This window comes from Sarcophilus harrisii, chromosome 5 (assembly GCF_902635505.1).
Source record: "Sarcophilus harrisii chromosome 5, mSarHar1.11, whole genome shotgun sequence".
Taxonomy (NCBI): Eukaryota; Metazoa; Chordata; class Mammalia; order Dasyuromorphia; family Dasyuridae; genus Sarcophilus; species Sarcophilus harrisii.
This window is the reverse complement of record NC_045430.1, coordinates 260,856,595-260,873,871: the sequence shown is the minus strand read 5'-3', so window position 1 is coordinate 260,873,871 and position 17,277 is coordinate 260,856,595. Positions and strand designations below refer to the sequence as shown.

General features: G+C 40.3%; 1 protein-coding gene and 1 non-coding gene across 6 annotated transcripts in view; both read left to right on the top strand.

The window, feature by feature from the left end:
* Positions 1-17,277, top strand: part of THRB (thyroid hormone receptor beta) — a 399,316-nt gene that overhangs the window by 302,715 nt on the left and 79,324 nt on the right. The window lies entirely within an intron of this gene.
* LOC111721189 lies at positions 6,635-6,737 on the top strand. The gene has a single exon (XR_002770512.1). It is a non-coding gene; the product is annotated as a U6 spliceosomal RNA (small nuclear RNA).

Genomic DNA, 17,277 nt, shown 5'->3' with positions numbered 1-17,277 from the left:
AGATAAGGGACCAGGTCCCCCTCCTCCCACCAAAAGAAATAGCTTCTGGGACCATGATGGCCCTGACCAAGGATGCTCATCATAACCAAGGTGATATTAATGGCATGAAAATGATTATTTATTTAGTTTCTGTTGCATCATGGGAAGCTCAATGCACATTTTTCCTATATCTAAAGATACTTGTTTCTTGAGTAATACTTCTCTAAGAAAAATACAAAATCTTTGTGTTTGATACTCAAAGCTCTTAGCTATCTAATTCTAACCAATATTTCCAGATTGATCTCCCATTCTTCCCTCATATATACTCAGCAATCAAATCATTCCTTTCTCCTGACTCTTGTAATCCCCTCTCTCATACCCTCCTCATAGAATCTACAGCTTTTCTCTCAGAGGCTTTTCCTGACATCCCACATAGTCCCCCACATAGTAACACTCTTCACTCGACTCCTCCAAAAATATTGAATAGGGTAGCATATATTTTGCATATACTTATTTCGGTAAATAATGACTTCCCCACAAAACAATATCAGTTCTTTGAAATTTAGGGACTCTCTCTTTTTTCCCCTTCATTTCCCCAGTGTCTTATTCAGTCAGCACTCAATTATTGCAGAACGAATTGAACCCAAAGGTCATTGCCTCAACTTCCCAAACCCTGTGTTTTTTCTGAGTCCTGCCGGTGCTCTGTGGAACAGATCAGAAGTGCTTATTGCTTTGCACTTGGTGTTCTCCCTACGTTCCCGAGGAAATCCGCCCTTCACCTCTGCTCTTTTATGGGGACATGCTGTACTTCCACAGCCACTGTGTGTGTCCTGAAAAAGGACCAGACCCTGTCCCCCCCTGGTCATCACGGCACATTCCTGCTGTATTCCCAATTCCTCCCTTTTTGACATCCAGCCCATAACCACCACGAGCAGCCACTGACCTTTTGCAAAACCCTCATCTCCAGCAGATGGCTCAAAGTTGTGAGAAACAGAATCCTTCCAAGCACAGCTGTACCTGATTTGGGAAATTTATGGTGAGGAGGGAGGCGGCGCTGCAGAGGGAACCTTAATTAGAAAAACAACCCTTGATGGCTGAGCTACAGAGAGAAAATGCCAGGTTTGAAAAGAGTATTAAGATTGAGCAGGAAATATTAGCCGTCTACATGAACACACCAATTTTCTATTCAGTTTGATTCTTTCACCTCCAGTGAACATGCTGATTGTCAGGATTTATTTCCCAAGAACCAGATACCTAAGTGCAAAGAATCTTAGTGTATAGGATTTGCAGAAGCATGAAGGTTCTGCTTTTGTTCTCTGATCGTGTCAGTTTAACTTTTTATTATTTATAATTATTCAAACATTTATTATTTTTAAGATATATTTTATTGATTTCTTTTGTTTTTGTAGCAGAGTCGTTTGGGGAGGGGAGGAACCCTGCCAAAAAACATTGATCAAGGATTATATACAATGCACTGGGCTGTTGCATCATGGGAAGCTCATTTCACATTTTTCCTGTGTCTAAAGATCCTTGTTTCTTGAGTAATACTTCTCTAAGATAAATACAAAATCTTTTTGTTTGATACTCAAAGCTCTTAGCTATCTAATTCCAATCAATGTTGGAATGTTTTTAATTACAATATCCCCCTGCCTTTAAAGCTCTTACATTCCACTAGGGACACAACATGACCATAGATAAGATTAACACAAATAAGAAGTGATAGGAGTAAATTATTCATTTAGACCTGGTACTCTGGGAGTATTTGAGAGGGCTAGAATACTTTTACCTGAAGAGGGGAAAATCAGGGCTAGTTTTCTGAAGGAGATGTGTGTAGCCTCTGAATTGAACTTGGAAGGAAGAGAAGGAAACTGAATGAGAGAAATGAAAAGGGAGGATATTCTTTGCGTGAGGGATGACCTATATAAATATACAGAAGCATAATTAATTAATTTAATTAGTTGATTGATTAAACAAATAATACGTTAAGCTCGGGGAATACTACATAGTTCAGTTTGGCTGCAATACCGAATGAAGGAGAGGGAGTGAAGTTAAATAAGGCTGGAAAGGTAGCTTGGCGCCAGTCATGGACAGTCCATCATCTGAGTCCTGACTCTTCATTTGTGTCTATTGATATTCCTACATATTTAGGGCCATGTTGCCTTCCTTAAACTAAGACTCATTAAAGACCTGAGCTTAAAAAGGCCAAGGTCTCCCATGGCATTGGGGGCCAACTTCAGTCGTCCCGATCCATATGTGGCCACTGGATCCAGATGGCTTTGGAGAAGAAAGCAAAATTTTTGATTTTGCCCAGCCCTGCTTCATTTAAATCTAATTCACTTACATATCATGTTATCACTTCCCTGATGTCAAGGTTCTCTTAGAGAATGAAGGATAAAAAACAACCAGTCTTTAGTAAGCATTTAATAAATGGCCGGTTGATTGACAATCATAAAGAACATCTTAGTCTCCATACATCAATTAATCGATAAGCATTTATTAAACACCTAGAGTATACAAAAACAAAAAGGAAAGTCTCTGCCTTTGGTGAGTTTACATTCTATCAGTGGAGATAATACCATCATATATTAATATATACAAAACAAAATGGAAAGTGATTTGGGGATAGAAAAGCTAGTAATTGGGGCATTGAACAAGGACTTTTGTAGAAAAGTATTCCTTGAGAAACAGCAACGGTAAAATTGAAAGAACACTGGACAAGTATTCAAATTTAATTCTTTTTCTATTTCCTATTGACCATGTGACATTGTGAGCATAATCTCAGCGAGTCTTAGTTTTCTCACGTGTAAAATGAGATGAATGATCCATGTCTGCCTCCTTCTGTGTAGACCAAATGTGTGTTATGATGAATTCATAATCAACTAATTAAATTAATTAATTATGCTTCTTTATATTTGTATAGGTCCTCCCTCACACAAAGAAGAAGCCATATATTATGGCTCATTATCATACGCCATGAAATTAAATTTCAGTGGTCAGAACCATTCAACCTCTTCTTGTGGATATTTCTGTTTTCACTTGAGCCTACTTTCCAAAAATTAAATAATGAACAAAGAAGGTTAGCTCTTCATCTTCATGGGGCCCAAAAGTAAGATAAGCAGCCTCAAGAGGTTGCGATTTTACCCTCACTGCAAGTCCCCAGGTTGGGAGGCCTTTTAAAGTTTGGGGCTGAGGGGGATGGGATGGGATGGCCTCTTAGGTTCGTCTCTGTTATTCTTTGTGGTATAAACCAAATCTAGAATAGAAATACAAATTAGCAAGAGATGGTCCTAAATCATTGGGGAAAGTCTCAGAGAGATGGAGATGCTGAGATTTTCCTTAAAAGATCAATAAGATTCAAGGGATTTCAAGATTAATATAATAGCTACTATTTAATATATAATACATTAAGGCTTATAAGGGACTTTACATATATAATTTAATCCTCCCCAAACCCTGAGATAGGTACTATTATTATCCACATTTTCCAAATGAGGAAACTGAATCAATAAGAGATTATGTGATTTACCCAGGGTCACAAAAGTAGTATTAGGTCATTTTAATTCCCCAACCAAAACTCTGTCCACTGATCCACCTGCTGCCTAGAGGCATTGTCTGAGTAGAGTTGGAGTTTCAAGAAGGATTTTTATCCTGAGAAAAGTAGCGTAATGAAGGATGTAAAAGTAATAATTAATATTATGTGGGGAAGAAGACAAAGAGAAATCAGCTAATATGGAGATAAAGGTCATTTGTGATGAGGAGAGATGTGTGATAAGAAGTGCCATGGACCAGCCTTCACATTTTAATCTCCTGCTGAGTAGGGCTATAGCAGAGCCTCTAATGCAAGAATTCTCCAAGTGAATTATCCAAACCATCTAAGTATTTTGGGGGTTGGTATGTGTCCCATAGGTAGCATATGTTGAATTCAATTCTTTTAGGGGAAAACATGCTTCTGAGGGAGAACCGTGACCCTCTAGAGAGTTAGAATACTCCAGAATACTCCTTTTTCTCTTGGGGACCTTTGCTCTCAATAGTTTCTTAGGAGCCTGGAAGAATTAACCCAGTTTCCCAAATTGAAATTTACATCCTGGAAAAAGTGGATTCATCAGCTTCCCAAAAATAGAGAAGAATCTCATGATTGCTTTATCCTTGAATAGAATGTGAAAAGTCAACCTTTCCAGAATGAAATGTTTTTTGTCCCAAAGAGAGGAAATGTCTGTATCAGTCTGAAGCCTGGCTTCTTGTCTTATGGAAACTATGAAAGAAATTTCCAAGAAATCTGTAGAATCCTAGCATCTGGGAATTGGTAGGTGCCTCAGTGGTCCCCTTCAGGTCACTTTTGCTTGAAGCCCCTCTACATTCACGTGACTACTAGTTACACGGCAGTTGTTGCTTGAAGACTTTGAGGGAAGTGGAGGTCTACTATTTGCAGAGAAAACCCATTCCCCTTTGTAGGAATACAAGTCGTTCTTTGTTATTGGACAGTTTTTGCTCACCACAAGGCTAAAATTTCTCTCTGCCATTTTTCCCACTGCTTTTGTTTCTACCCTGTGGGGCCAAACACAGGTTCACTCCACATCTTCCACTCCAGATAACTAAAGATCCCTATCATCTCTCTCTGCTTGCCCCATCTCTCCAGGTTGGGAAACTCAGGCTTTTCCATATTAAACATCCCCAGTTCCACAAACAGATCTCCATAAAGTAGGAACTTGAGGTCCACCATCATCATTGCCTTCCTTTGGACACCATCCAGTTGAACACTGTCCTGTCTAAAATGTGGCATCCTCCACATATCATCCTCCAGATGTGGCCTGACCAGGAGACAATAAAGCAGAATTAGCTCCACCCTAGTACTGACCACCATTTCTCTCTTAATGCTACCTACAATTTCCCTGGCTTTCTTGGCTGCCATTTTGAATATTCTGTGGAAATCCTAAAACAAGTTGTTGTTTTTTATTTAAATTCGCTTTTCTAATCCCTACCCCAGGATACTGACAGACTAAATAAGTGTGACTGGAAAGTAACAAGAACTATTTTCAGGGCTGGCTCACAAAGGCCTTCCTCTGTAGTTCCTGGAGTAAAACTAACAACTTTATCTACAATTCTGCCTCAGGCAAATCCAGAAGCAGGGATATGCAGAATGAAGGATACCACATGAGAGCTTTTTATAAGCATCGCCATGGGGATAAGGAGAGATCCAACCAAAAAGCAACCCATTCTTGAAGAACTTTCTACAGCTAATAGGGATCATCATAGATCCAGAGCCGAAAAGAGCCTCCAAACCTATCTAGTCTGAACCCTTCATTTTAGGAGACTGAAAGGCATTTAAGCTAATCTCCTAAATAATAAGGGGTAGAATTTGAATACAGGTTCTCTATACAAGAGTCCTATGCATTGTACCATGAGACCTCCTAGACTAAATGAACTACCTTGTAACCAGGTGAGTTCCAATTGGCTTCTGAATCCTTGGCAGCAAGGTATAAACAGTACATTCTGTGCATCCCAGACAGGAGAAAACCAACACCCACGTAACCATCTGTTACCTCTCATAAGCATTCGTCATTCAGAAGGCCAAATATTTCTGCAACAGCTGTAATTCTTCTCACATGCTAAGCAAAATCTACTTAACTGAGCCAAAGGAACCTAACCTGAGGACTAGTGATAAAACAGGGCATAAATGATGAACTTCAGGGAGCTTCTTCTGGGGCCCCAGGAAAGCGTTTTCCCTTGCTTTGGGCCTCGTTGTCTAATATTATAGCAATTAGGCAGGGGGGTTTTTCTTTGTGGTTCCATAATTATACCCCATTGTTCATAAATACAAAGACATCTGTATATTTTCATCCTGCCAGCAAGTTTCTCGTTTGTTTTTCATCCTTTTTTTAAAAAAATTACTTTTTTTTTTTTTCATCTCTTTTTTAACTACTTTTTTCCAGCAGGACTGCAATTCAAAATATATTGAGCCCCACCACATTTATGGAGGTTGGGAAAAATCCACCTTTTTCATCTAACAGTTGATTTTTCTTCTCAGTGGGAGGGCCTCAGCTCTCAGATCCAATCATGTGAAGTGTCTGTAATCTGAGCCATTGATTGCTTTACTTAAAACACATACATGTGCATAATCATAGACAGTATAGACTATTATTAGGGTCCCCAAACTCCTTACTGCATTACCTTAGTTGAGCCTCCTAACAGGAGGAACCTGATGTGGTGGAAAGAATGCTAGGACTTGGGTGGAAATCTGACTTCTCTCTCTTACTTCTGAGTGACCATTCTCTTCAGATTTAGAAACTTCAATGTCCTCATCTCAAATGGAGTCACGCATAGCTCTGGACCTATAATCCTATGACATCGAATAGATTTAATTTATTCCAACTGTTTCACAGTGTTCCTCAAAAGAAACAGTTACCCATTTCATAGAAAATGAAGGATGGCTTCATTGGGTCTTTCCTATAAAAGTAGGTTCCAGGAGGAATTCATCAGTGGGAGATTGGGACTAGAGGGGTATGGGGGAAAGCAGCTGAAGCATATTTTGGAACAGCGTGTTTTGTGATCTCAAAGGTAAAATAAACCTGTTGTTGTGTCCATCCTTTTGAAAACCATTTGAGGTTTTCTTGGCAAAGATACTGGAGTGGTTTGCCATTTCCTTCTCCAGCTTGGTGCTTGTTTCGGCAATATATGTATACCAAAATCATAACGATACAGAAAAAATTAGCATGGCCCCTGTGCAAGGATGACAGGCAAATTCATGAAGCATTCCTTCTCCAGCTCATATTACAAGTGAGGAAACTGAGGCAAAAAGATTAAGTGACTCCCACAGCTAATAAATATGACAGATTTGATCTCAGGAAGATGAGTTTTCTGACTCCAGGTACAGCACTCTATCCACTACACCACTCAGTTACAAATATGATAAAGCTTAGAAAGAAAAGAAAGGAAGTATGAATATGACAGAAGAAAATACAAGTGTTGTCACTTTCTTGTGAAGTTAGATAGTGAAAAAATATTTTCTGGACTAACCTCATAAATTCCTAATTTTCACATGATTGTGAGCAGAAAGCAAGGGAAGGGGGGAATCCTAAAGATATGGTTCTCCCAAACTGCTTCTTAATTAGCTCATTAGTGGTATGTGCTCTTATACTCACAACAAAATTAATTCACACCAGTACTATGGACGCCCAAGAAATCGAAACTATCTGAACAATTATACCTGCAGTTGTCCTTGTCCTAATCACCCTCCCATCCTTGTGCATCTGGTGGTCCTTCAGAAGCACTATGTCAAGGTCTCATGACTATGGACTGCCAGGTCCCTGTGACTTCCACCAAAGATCATATCTAACATATAATAAAAGGGAGAGAATAGGAGAGAAATCAAAAGGTCTTATGAAGGGTGCAACTGTTGATGACCTTGTGAAACAGTGGTCAACACTTGTCATCAGAGAATCATCATTGTCCAAACCTTTGGTGTATTCTGTGCCCAAGACCTTAGCTGATTTTATGCCCTGAACTTTCCCTGGGTATACACAACAGAGCAAAACACAAACACAGTTGTTTAGATAGACACCCAAGTATCCAGACCCCAAGCTGAATTGTCTGAGCATTAAGATATCTCACCTAGTTCTCTTATTCTCCCTTCTAAAACTCAGAATTAGACAAAATAAAAAGTGAAATATCGACACCAGCCAGGAGCTGGAATTTTCCCTGTTCTTCTCCACTACAAAGAGGCATCTTTAGAATGAGGGAGAAACTGGGGCAAATCGGTGACAATTGCAGCCTTCTTGCCCCACAGACCAGTGGTATTATCTACCAGATTATGGTAAATATAATGGCTAAAAAGTACATTCTGCTGTCAATGGTACTGTGTGCTTAAGAACAAGTATGACATTCAGTTCTATTGAATGAACATGTATTATGTGCCCTGCAGTGTACAGAACCCTGTAAAAAAAGAATCAGACAAAATTATGGAGAGCTTCAAATCACTAGAGATACTGTGTACACACAAAAGTGCCCAATAGCATTACAAGGCAGTATGTGAGCATGTCAGTGTGAAGAGTACAAATGGTGTTTGTTGGAGGCATTCAGAGGAAGAAGAGATCAGTGTGGGAGAGAGTGTGTGAGAGAGGCTTCCTGCAGATCAGGACTCCCCATAGGCCTTGAAGAATAACGGAGAGGCTTTTGAGACTCGGAGACGAGACAATAGGGAACACAGGAGATTTTTCATATATTTTTCTAAACCCACTCCTTCTTAACCCCCTCACTAATATAGATGTTGTGATCATTCAACTGTGAAATCACGTGCTTGTGGATTCAGAGCTGGAAGGAGCCTTGGAGAGCCTGTGGCCTAGCATTCTCATTTTACAGATAAGGAAACTGAGGCCCTTTGAGGTTAAGTGAGCCAAGATTATGTAGATGATGAGAAGAGCCCTGTCCTTTGCAGAACCAAACTCTCTCCACTCCAGCCTGTTATGCGTGATTCTACCCAAATAAAATTCTCCCTTCCTTGTTGCTCTCTCTCTTGCATAATCTGTATCTATTTATTCAATGATTACATTTTTCTGATGTCTTTCTGTTCTTCTTCTTGGTTGTTGTGTCCTTTTAATCCACATTTTAATAGTTTCTTAGCTAGGTATGTGTTCTATCCACCCACCCCCAACACACACACACACACACACACACACACACACACTCCTCAAGTGGAAAGTAAATTCTCAAGTTCTTTCCTACTCTTTTGCACTTACTGTGTCCTGGGACTTCATCCATTTTGGGAGGTCCCATCTCTGTGGAAACTCCTTCCACTCCCTCATCAGCATACACATGGAAAGCTCATTTTTGCCTTATAGTCTTGGAGATGCCTGGGGTACATGAGGTTAAGTGACTTACCCAGAATCACACAGCCAGAGAAGCCAGGACTTCCTACCTGCAAAACCATCCTCCTCTCTCTCTCACCTTGTATTAATAAATGGTTCCCAAACTGAAATTACATTTTTTATGAATCATAATTTTTAGCGTAAAAGGAATAGTACAAAATGTACTACAAATGATCTTGCAGTCAGGAAGACCCAAATTTAAACCCTCTGGAGAAGAGGGTCTAGACTTGGGATTTCACTAGGATGAGGAATCCCTCTCTAGCAGTGAAAATCAACACTGCAGTCCTAGAGTTGCCTAAAACACTTCAAATTTAAAGGTCTCATCCAAAGTCAAAAGCCTAACTTTGGCGGGGGCAAGACTTGAATTCAGACCTTCACATATCATGACTGTGAGCAATGAAATTTCCCTTGGCGTTCTAAAACCCTGCCTCCCCTTTCTCCTTTTACTACTCTTCATTAAACCAGAGAGGTCAAGCCAGACTATAACTGTGCTTTCAACCTCACAGTTATACAGATACACCCTCAGCATTAAGAAGTCACTGCCGTGCTTCAGACCCAGGTTATAAACAATCAAGAAGGGAGCCAGAGAAACACTTATTTTCCAAGTAACAAAGAAGCCGCTTCTTGTGTTTGTTCAGATTCTCTTTTCTATACGTCCGTGAGACAAGGATTGCTAGGCCGAAGGAAGCATTCGGCATTCTCCATGATACACCCAAATACCTCCTGGCACCCCCAGAGAAAGAAAAGCAAAATGAGTGAAGATACTGTCTCTATGCCTTGAAACGGGACAGCTCCAGTTCCTTGACCCCCAGGTCCTGGCCAGCAGCTGGCCCGGTTTGTAACTGAGCTTAGACAATTTAGGATGCTTTTCTGCCGTCCCAGAAAGCTGCTTCTGAGAGGCCAGCAGCTTTCAGGCCGGAGCCCTTTATGGAGTGCGAGATCAGACCCATGAGCACAGAGCCAAAGAGCCAAGCCTGTGTTGGAGATGAGGCTGTTTGGAAGAAGACGGATGCCAAGATAAAGAGAGGCGGTCAGCCCCATTCAGTGGCTGCAATACAAATACAAGTGGCTTCTTTGTAATTTGGAAAACCAGAGTCTTCTCTGCCCCCTCCCCGGGTTGTTTATAGCCTGGATCTGAAGCATTACAGTAACCCCTTAATGCTGCATCTTGGGAACTCTGCGGCTAACTGCGCCGTGGTCTTGCTGGTCCTCTCCATGGCGTTCCCCTTTTGATAAATAGCAGTAAATGGAGGAAGGTGAACCAGGTCCCTCAGAGGGTTGGCTTTCAGAGAGAAGCCCCCCAAATGTTTGTAGGGACAATTTGTGTCCAACCTGTGGCAGAGCATCCCTAGCTCCTATTGGTCTGATCAACCAGTTGGACACACTGTGACTCAACTCAAACCAAGTGATAGCATTTTGGTCCTCTTCAAGAATAAAGGACAACAGCCAGCCAACCAATCGATCTCTCTGTGTGGCTTCTTGGCAGCCTCAATGGCCCAAAGGATACTATGTTGGTCTTGGAACTTGGGAGGATGGTGAGTTCAGATCCCACTTCTGATTTACTATACCTGTGTGACCCGAGGCAAGTCACTTAACCTGAACATAACTTATTATATAGCTGAGTGCCAATTCTTGTTTCCTTCCTGCAGAACCTTATGACCTATCCACCTGATCAAGGCTTCTTAACCTGGAGTCCACAAACATCATTTTTTAATTTTTGTAGCTATAATTCAATATAGTTGGTATCAGTTATAATTTTATTTTGCTTTGTGCATTTAAAAACATAATTTTAAGAAGAATCTATAGACTTTACCAGACAGCCAAAGCGGGTCAGGTCAGAAAAAAATGTTCAGAAGCCTTGTACTAAATCCTTACGACCTGTCCACATGGGCAAGCCTTCTTAACCTGGAGTCCACAAGCATCATTTTTTAAAACTTTTATAGATGTTCAATATAGTTGGTATCATTTATAACTTTATTTTGTTTTATTTTATACATGTAAAAACATGATTTTATTTTGTGCATTTAAAAACATAATTTTGAGAAGAATCTATAGACTTTACCAGACAGCCAAAGGGAGCCAGGAAAAGAAAAAAATATATTAAGAAGCCTTGTACAAAATCACAGAGGAGTTGCAATCAGCGTGGTTGAAAGTAGTTCACTGTACAATTGTACAGATTCCTTTATATCCATTTGGATCATCAGGAAGCAGTGAGGTGATGGATAAAAGTGGTATCAAGTTCAAATGGGAGTGGGGGGAGGACTAAGGATCCCTGCTTATAATGCAAATTGTCATGGGATCGTAGATTTGGTGTTGAAAAGAACTTTAGAGATCATCCAGATTAATCTTTTTTTTTAATAGAACAGGAAACTAAGGCCTAGAAAGGTAAGATGAACTTACTAAAGTAGTAACTGGAAGAGGCAGGATTTGAATTGACATCCTTTTGCAATGTGTGTTTAATGAAAATTGCCATGAGATCATAGATTTGGAATTGAAAAGAACTTTATTAAAAACTTATTAAACTTATTAAAAGAACTTTTTTTAAAAAAATAGAACAGGAAACTAAGGCCTAGAAACCACATATTAACCTTTTTCATGTTCTATTGATTTTTTGTTAAATTTTTACCAATTATATTTTAATCTGATTTGGCATCTTTGGGCCCCAAAATGGCACAGTGGATAGAAACTGGGCTTGGAATCAGGAATCATGTTCATGAGTTCAAATCCGGCCTCAGACTTTAGCAACTGAGCAAGTCACTTAACCCTTTGTGCCTCAGTTCCCCTTCTATAAAATGAACTGTAGAACGAAATGACAAAACTACTGCAATGTCTTTGCCAAGAAACCTTCAAAGAGTATCACAAAAAGTCAGACATAACTGAAAACAATTAACAACAACCTGACACCTTTGGTATAAGGAAGAGTGATGGACTTGAAGTCACAAAGGACAGAGATCAAATACTGCTTCACATTCTGAGTAACTTCTCAGTAGCTCTGTTACTCACAGTATATCACTTGGAAATCCAGGATCACAGATTTAGAGATAGGAAGGATATTAGAGGCATCAAGTCTAACCCCATAAGCTTACAGATGGGGAAACTGAGTTAAGTTAGCAAAGGTACCAAAAGTTATCAAAGGTAACATCTGCTCTGTGCTTCAGTTTCCCCATCTATAAAATGGGAATAGTAATCACATTTACCACACAGGGTTATTGTAAGGATTATGTAAAATCATATATATCATAGATACAAATCTATAAAAAGTGCTTTAGAAACTTAAAAGAGGCACATAAATGTTAGCTATTATTGTGGTGGTGGGGATGATAATGATAATATCACATTGTGGAAGAGTTGGAGCTAATTAGTCCTTTCAGTATCTCTAGGTGACTTGGTACAGCCAGTTTGGAGGAAGTGGGAAAGGTGGAAGGACAGGAGGAGAAGCTAAGAGAATAAAAGAAAAAAAAAGGACAAAGGAAAGTGGCTCATCGTCTACCACAGGGCCAGAAAAAGAAAAGAAAAATATCTTATCACAAAGTTCTGGCAACGGGTTCCTTACTATACTTAATAAAGAGGTTCTGTATGTCTTCTCCAGCTCCATTTGGGGCCTGGGGGTAGGGTTAATAAAGTAGGAAAAATTGAGTGTTGAGGAAACAATGTTGGATTTGGAGCTAAAAGATGTCAGTTCAAATCCCATCGCTTTCACTTACTACTTTAGCGAATTCATCTGACCTTTCTAGAACTCAGTTTCCTGTTCTATTAAAAAAAAAAAAAAAAAAAAAAAAAGATTAGTCTGGATGATCTCTAAGGTTCTTTTTAATACCAAATCTATGATCCCATGACAATTTGCAAATTTATAATCATCTTCTGATACAGATTACTAAACTCCAATGCGATACACATTTATCAAGCTCCTACTGTATGTAAGAACCCAAGTACTTGGGATGCAAAAGCCAAATGAATTCGTTTCTTCCTTCAAAGAACTTCTATTTTCCTCCAGAAGAGATGCAGATGGCAAGTAATCTATGCAGTAGTCCACAGTCAACCCTGCTCTCTCTGAATCCCTCTAAAATTTATTGGCTCTCCCAATTCTTTGGCAGCTTGTCTCATACTAATGTCCCTGGGTCACCCATTGCATTGTTGTCATCCCCTCGGTTACTGAGCTTATTTCTTAGCTTTTTGCGTGGCCTGTGTCTTGTTCTCATAATCGGACTGCAAGTTTTGGGAGCCTTGCCACCGATCCTCAGAAGTCCCCCGGTCCTTTCCCTCTGCCCTGCTGATAAGCCCTCCAGATCCCTGGGCACTCTGGTCTCACCTGCTCTACGCCTAGGATCTGGGCCTTGCCATTATCCCAAAAAGTAATTGTTTGGGCCTTTCCTTGTATCCCCAGAACTTAGCACCGTATTTGACACACAGAAGGTGCTTAATAAATGCTAGTCGACTGAGTGTCCTTAGGATTCCCAGCTAAATTCTTTTATGAGTGTTATGTCCTCTTAATTAGAGCGTACAATCCTCCAGAGCTGGGACTGTCTCAGTTGTTTTATTTTTTCCTCTTGTACGCCCAGCCCTCGGCACAACGTTCCACACCAAGCTGTCTTTCTTTGTATTCCTTACAATAGATGGCTGACCCAGCTTCCAGTAGGTGTTCAATAGCAGTTTGTTGTGGTTTGAGGTTTGAAAATGGGTTGTTCTTGTTTATTCAGCATTGGTCCTGTTAACCATAAGAGGCAAGCCTTGGGTGGCTACTCAAGGAAACTGCCCGACCACTTAGTCCCCCAGAGACCAGGGCCACACATGAGCTGACTGGGTGAGTCAGGGGCATAGTCAGTGACCATGAAGTCCAACTGTCCTATAGGGAGGCTGGTCTGCAGAGCGGGACTGGGAGCTGGAGCCAATGGCTGAGAGCGGGAGAGCAGGAAAGCAGGAAATGCTAGGCAGAGGCATGGACCATGGGAAGGAAGACCTTAGGCTGAGGAAAGGAACTGGCTGCATAAATCTGCTAAATCTTGCAACTTTCCCCATTGCAGTTTTCAAATATCACCGGTTGGTGTGAGAAATTAAACAGGAATTTGGGGGAGTTTTGAGGAAGCCACAGATGACAAAGAAAAAGTTTAGAAACTTAGAAATACATAAAATGTATGTAGAGGATTGTATAATGTCAACCTAAATTTGACAATGAGGTGCTGTAAACACCCCATAAAAGAAAAAGAAAATATTCAGACTTCTCTAATATTAAAGGAGGGCCCAAAAAATTTATGCAGTTTCCAGATCACAGGGGCTCCTGCACCCCTTATCCTTCTCACACCCCATCTCCATGATGTAGAAGAGATAGCTATAGTCCATTTCCTAAAGCCCTGGATAACCATCTGCACATTATATAAACACAGATAGATAGATGGGATAGAGAGATAGGTAGAGAAAAAAAGAGAAATTGATAGAAAAAAGGAAGGAAGGAAGGAAGAAAAGGAAAGGATAACCTGGTCCAAAGGAACCTTGGGCATAGAAACAGCAGAGTATGATGGATATAGCATTGCATAAAAAGTGACAAGACCCGGGTTCAAAGTCTAGCCTTATCATTTTATGACTGAGCAAGTCCCAATAATAAGGACTAAGAACTCATGTCTCTATAGCACTTTACAATTTGAAAAGCATCCTACATTTGTTATCTCATTTGATTTTCACAAAAACCTTGGAAGGCACTTTTATTATTATTATCCCCGTATTAGAGGGGCATTTGTGAAACTGAGGCAGACAGGCTTAAGGGACTTGCCCAGAATCACACAGCTAGTAAGTATCTGAGGCTGAATTTTGAACTTGAGCCTTCCTGACTCCAGGCCCTGCTCTCCATCCATTGGGACACCTAGTTGTATCACTAAAATTGACGGCTTCAGCTAAATGTCTTCTGGGGTCCCTTTCAGCTCTAGACATTTTACTTGCCTTTTTCTTATCCTATTGGCATTTCCTCTGTCCTTTAAAACAAACTAGCTTTCCCCACAATATTTTTGAAGGAGCAGAGGATCTGCACCTTTGAGTTCATCTGTCTAGGGCACTTTTGTATGGAAACTGTTACCACCAAAACACATGGGCAGATTCTAGCCTTCTAGAGTCACCTGGGGTACCGAGAAATTGAGCCCTATGCCCAGGGTTGCTTAGCTCTTGGGCAGCAGAGGCAGAACACAAACACGGGGGTTCCTGAATCCAAGGCTAGCGCTCTACCCGAGGCCAAGAGGTTCCTCCATCTCCCCTATGCAGATGGGCCAGCGGCCAAGCTCCTAAAAACACGATCTTCCTCACTGTGACACAGATGACGGAAGAGCAGGTGTTAATAGTACAATGAGCAGGAGAGCAGAAATGCAGTATAAATCTACCATTCTACCAGAAGGAAAATAATACCACCTCTGCCTGGCTGGTGGGAGCAGCTGCGGATTCAGGCAAATCAGCAATATGGAAATGAAAGACGTCATTCCAGATGTCCCACTGGAGCTGGGAGAGGAAGAAAAATCTTTCTTCTCATTTTTATTTTCATTTACCTTTAAGATCAAACATTCCCTGCCCATAGAGATAGGCACCCACTAAATACAATCAACTCAGGTGACCTTCCCTGCCCTTATCCTCCTCCTCCTCCTTCTTTTCCCTTAGCTGATCTCTAAGGTGTCAGCTCATATGTGTGTCCTTGGATACTTGAATATTTGAATAATATTTTCTTTTAAATGGCCAGATTTTTTTTTGCATCACCGTTGATAAAAATTTCCAGGATGCATATGTATGACCGTGAGGATGGAGATTTTATCCCTGATGTTTTCTGTTTTAAAATTGAACCAATTTGCGAAAGTGCCTCTTTGTTCCATAGTGACAATTAACCACATTGCTCAGGTGAAAATACATGTTGTTGAAGCTTTAATTCTTTTCAAAATTAAAAAGGGGGGCACCTTCTGTTATTTATCTAAAGATGTTCATTGAGGTCCACAAAGACAAATAAGGCCTCCTTTCTGGAGCTGAACTTTATGTAATCATAGATTTATAGTTAGAAGAGACTTTCTTTGACAGTTGAGAAAATTGAGGTTGAGAGCAGTGAGTGACATACCCATGATCACAAGCATATATGTAGATGAGGCAGAATTTGAACATAAATCTTCTGGATTTATGTCACTGCCGCCTCTTGACTCCCTTTCTTTTATTAGCATTGCCATTCGTAAAGAACTTCAGTTGATGACTTTCAAGACGTTATGTTTATTGTTGCTGTTGATTCATTTCAGTTGTAACTTAACTTGGGGTTTTTTGGGCAGAGTTACTGCAGTGATTTGCCATTTCCTTCTCCAGCCCATTTTACAGATGAGGAAACTGAGGCATCAGCATTAAAGGATTTGCCCAGAGTCACACATCTAGTGACTGAGGCTGCATTTGAATTCAGGTTTCCTGACTCCAGGGCTGGTGCTCTACCCATTGTGCCACATGACTGTCCATGGTTCTTAGTTTCCTCATCTATAAAATGGAAATAGCACTAAATGGAGCACTTACTTCATAGGCTTGCCATATAGTTCCAGAAAGATCATGTATTGCATCGTTGTGTAAACTTGATAGTGCCCTGTAAATGCCAGGTATTATTATTTAGTGGCTCACTATATTTGACCTAATAAGCATCCAAGAACCTGACTTGCTAAACAGAAATGGGTTAATAATTCAAGTCAAAATCATGAAGAAATGATCATTTCTGAAATTATTTTTTATTTAATTGATGAATTTTTATACAGAATTTTTATTCCTAAATATATCCCTGTCTTCTTACCCTCCATCAGAAAGCCATCCTTTGCAACAAAGAAGAAAAAGAAAGAAATCAGTTCAGTAAAGCTAACCAACTTATCAACTAAGTCTAACTAACAATATAGTAATCTTCAATAGCCACAGTCACCTACCTCTGCAAAGACCAGAGGGGGGGCCATTTCTCAGCTCCTCTCCAGAACTAAGCTTGGATGTTTGAATGATACCACAATCAGCTGTGGACTTCCATTTTTTCTCTGTGCATTATCTATATCATCTTTCTGGCTCTTATCTCACTTGGCATCCATTCATAGAAGTATCTCAATGCTCTCTGTGGCTTCTCATGCCTGTCTGAATTCTTAGAGGCAGGCAGAGGGCAGAGGTCCAGAGCATGCTGGACCCACAGTTAGGAAGATCTGAGTCCAAATGCAGCTTCAGACTCTTACTAGCTGTGTCACTTAACCACTGTCCGCCTCACTTTCCTCAACTGAGGATCATAACAGCATCTACTTCCCAGGGTCATTGTAAAGATCAAATGAGATAAAATTTGTAAAATGCCTGGAACACAGTTGGTGCTTAATATATGCTTATTTCCTTCATTCTTCCTATTCATCATTTCTTATGGCAAAATAATATTCTCTATTCCAATCATGTATCACTATCAGTTTAGCCATCAAAGTGGCTT